Below are 3,970 nucleotides of genomic sequence, written 5' to 3' on the forward strand. Positions count from 1 at the left end.
GAGTTCAGTCAGAAACTGGGTTAACAGCAAGGCATGGAATTCCAATATGAGTGAGATTTACAGGGACGTTCTTGGAATAATACATTAGATAGAGCCAACACAGATGTCCCAACAGTAAGGAATTAGGTTTTAGTTTGACAGAATTTAAGTTTATTTCTTTGAATAGTTCTTTTTTTTATGGTTAAAATTTTTTGAAAGATGCACCTTTCTTCTTCTAAGCAGATGTGAACTTATCACATCTTAGGTTTGTCTCTAAGATCATTCTCTTCTATTTTCCACCTAAACATTTGTGTTCCATGGCCTCATAATTTTATTCCTTTGTGAAAATCATATACCTGCACATATGCATACATCTCAAAACAATAATCTATTTGCAAATGTCTCATTAATATTATCCTACTATAAAAGTCCTTCTAAAATGTTGTTTCCCTTAATATTTGATTTGAGATTTGCGTCAGTTGGTACACATGCTTTAATTTATACATTTTAATTGTTATATTACTCTATTTTACTTCTTTTATGTATACATCATATATACTGTATTATTCATTTTAGAATATTCTATTGTAAACACTCAGCAAAATAAAATTATCATTGTACTGTTATTGGGCATTTAGTCTGTTTCCAGTATTTCACTGTTACATTCAATACTGTCATAACATTCTTGAACATTTGACCTTGTGCATGTGTAAAAGCTTTTCTGAGATATGTAACTACAGTTCAAGATCTAGGAACAATTGATCTTGACTGTTGGATCAAGGATTGTTGCTGAAGATATTATTGAGTACTGCAAGGATGGCAGACTTTCAGGATTTGGAGATGGCATAAGAACATCTGGAGTGAGAGGAGCATGAAGGGAGAGGTCTTACAGAAAGCAGAGAGGATTAAACAGAGGGAGGTGCACACTGAGAGTCTGTCCTTTCTCAAAGTGTTGCCCTTAGTAAAGGTAGTCCTAATTGTGTCCAGATGGGATGTAGAGAAGCTAGAAACTGATCTTAAAAACTTTGAGATCCGAAAGATAATTCCCATACTATGGGGAAAGGATAAAAGATTAAGAAAATTTTGAGAATCAACCCATAGTCCCAGAAATATTTACTGTGTACAGAGGTAAATCTAAAGGTGAACTGAATATCCATAGTATTCTGTGATGCAGTTGGCCGATAGTATCCATTATAGCTGGAGAATACTTTATGGTGGAGATTCCAAAGATGAAATTCCTGCTTCTGTAGTTAGAGGTCAGTGAACCCATATGCCATGGGGAAACATTTTCTGATTTTGTTTCTCAAAGTTAGTTTTGCTACACAAATAATGCATTTTAGATGTTTGCTTCTGTATTCTTTTCCCCCAAACCTCAATTCTTCCTGAGAACTAAATTTTATAGTACTGATCCTTGGAGGAAAGTCTATAATGATGGTTGTGAGACATACGGATGCTGTGAAAGATGTGGCCTAGGTGAAAAAAGACATTTTTTTTCTTGCTTATTCCTGAATTCTTCCATCAATCAGACTTTTGTCTTACAGGACTAGAACTAAAGAGAAACTGTGAAAGCCCTACATTGCTGCACAGATCATGCTGGAAGTGTAGATTATATAGCTGTTGATAGCTCAGGAACTCAATTTTGCAATGGCGCCTGAGAGAAGATGTTAAATATCTAGTCTACAGTCCCTATAGATAAGAAGACAAAATGGAGGAATCCAAACATTGGGAAAGAAACAGAAAACAGAGCAATTGGGACTAACAAGGACTCCTTTGCTGACCCTCTCTGGCCACAAGGAAGCAATTTCCTTGGTTGTGTGGTCAATTGCTGAAGAAATCTGCAGTGCATCTTGGGACCACACAGTTAAAGTGTGGGACGTTGAGTTCAGCAGTCTTAACTTTGTCAGGAAATAAAGTATAATATTTTCTATTCTTCACTTTGTAAATGTTTAGCATCTGGAAACACAGATATGCATGTAAAACTGTGGGATTCCCAAACTAGAGATAGTTTTTGCTGTTGTTGTTTCTAACCTAACATACAGGCTGGGTGACCTCACTAAAATGGTCTTCTATTCATGAACAGCAGCTGATTTCAGGATGTTTAGGTGATATTGTCAAGCTGTGGGATATAAGAAGTTGTAAGGCTAGATCATCCTATGATCTAGCTGCTCATGAAGACAAAGTTCTTGGAAAAATACGGGGCTACTTCTCAGAGGAAGAGCAGACAAAATGTTATATTCCTACAGATATTCACCTACCACTTCCCATGTGGGGCATGAAAGTGAATGATAATTTGATCATAGAGATTCTTTCTATAAATATTGGTAGAGAATCATTAAATTACATTGATGCAGATGCAGAAATCATCCTTCTAGATTAAAGTTTATATAATGTTTTCACCCTTTATAATATTAAACATATCACTTTTTCATTTTATAATAGTCTGTGTATATAAAATATAAAATGTGCCCTGCATTCACTACTCTATACATACTCTTCAAATTAAAGTGAGCTTTTAATTCCTTTTTTTGTAAATTTCTTTTTAAAGGTATTAATTTGAATTAAGATTCTCTTTTAGAAATTCTATAAAAGACTATGTTGCAAATACAGAAATAGAAAATAGAAACCTCAATTTTTAAAGAAAGTGTGAGTAGTGAAGTTCTACTACCTGTCCTTAGTGCCACAGGCAAAAGACTCAGGAAAGAGCTGAGGTTGCAGTTCAAGTCTGAAGACAACCTATTTCAGAAATCAGGAAGAGCAGATGAAGTCTGAAGATGGTCTGACAGAAAATTCCCACTTGCTGGGCCTTGGGGTGATGATGGAATAGGAGTTATCAAATCTTTTGTTCTATTGAGGCTTTCAACTAATTAGATGAGACCAATTCACGTTACGTAAGGTAATCTGCTTTACTCGAAGTCCTATAATTTTAATGTAAATCCCATCTAAAAACACCCTCACATAATATCGAGAATAGTTTGACCAAGTATCTGTGTAATGTGGCCCAGCCAAGTTGACACATAAAATTAACCATCACATAGAGGAAATACTTTAAGTTAGAGAAAAGAGCTAAATAATGAGAACACATGGACACATAGAGAGGAAAAACACACACTGGAGCCTGTTGGAGGCTGGAAGGTGGGAGAAGGGAGAAGAACAGGAAAATAAACTAATGGATACTAGGCTTAATACCTGGTGATGAAATAATCTGTATAACAAATGCCCACATTCACCTATGTAACAAACCTGCACATTCTGAGAGAGGTGTGTATGCTATCTAAGTCAGAATTTCCAATCAAAGGGCTAGAGAACATTATGACCAGGGAATACCTGACACAGAAGTCATATATTATTCAATGAATATGACTCAGGTTAAGACAGAATTAAAAACATGAATGATATAAGCAGAAAAACAAACTCAGTTTCTCCCATTATACTCTCACAACATGCTTCTGACACTACGTGTGTGGAGAATTTTCCCCACCAGCAAGCAAGAAATCAATTCTGTAGCAGAGACCAGCTGAGTGTCTTCTACTCTAATTCAGTTCTGACACTCTCTAACCTGCAGTAGCATCACATCCCACAGGATGAAGACTCAGGGCCATAGACAGTCCACATGTTAGACACCAATCACAAATTCAGGCCTCCAGAATGTCAGACCAAACTGGCTCAGCTTCAAGTTTGGTTTCCACAACCTCCTTATCAGGCTCCATTAATTTGCTATAGTAACTCACAGAAAGGGAAACAAAAGGATAGGTAAAGTGAGATCCGGAAGGATCCTGAGGGCAGGAGCTTCCGTTCCCATGGAGTTGGGGTGTGCCACCCTCCCGACACATGAATGAAGTCCTCTTCCTCCTCCTGTAAGCCCCCATTGGTTCACTTTTCCAGAAGTTCACTGTAGCCCCTCCTCTTGGGCGTTTTTTGGAGACTTCATTGTATAGGCATGGTGGAAGCATGGACAACCATGCAGACATGTGGTTGGACAAACAGGGTGTGA

The 3,970-nt window shown here is 37.1% G+C and overlaps 1 pseudogene; it reads left to right on the forward strand.

Moving 5' to 3' along the window:
- Positions 1-1,147: 1,147 nt before the first annotated feature.
- On the forward strand, positions 1,148-2,265 carry LOC101044832 (ribosome biogenesis protein WDR12 pseudogene; annotated as a pseudogene).
- Positions 2,266-3,970: the final 1,705 nt, after the last annotated feature.

The sequence above is a fragment of the Saimiri boliviensis genome, chromosome 7 (genome assembly GCF_048565385.1).
Source record: "Saimiri boliviensis isolate mSaiBol1 chromosome 7, mSaiBol1.pri, whole genome shotgun sequence".
NCBI lineage: Eukaryota > Metazoa > Chordata > Mammalia > Primates > Cebidae > Saimiri > Saimiri boliviensis.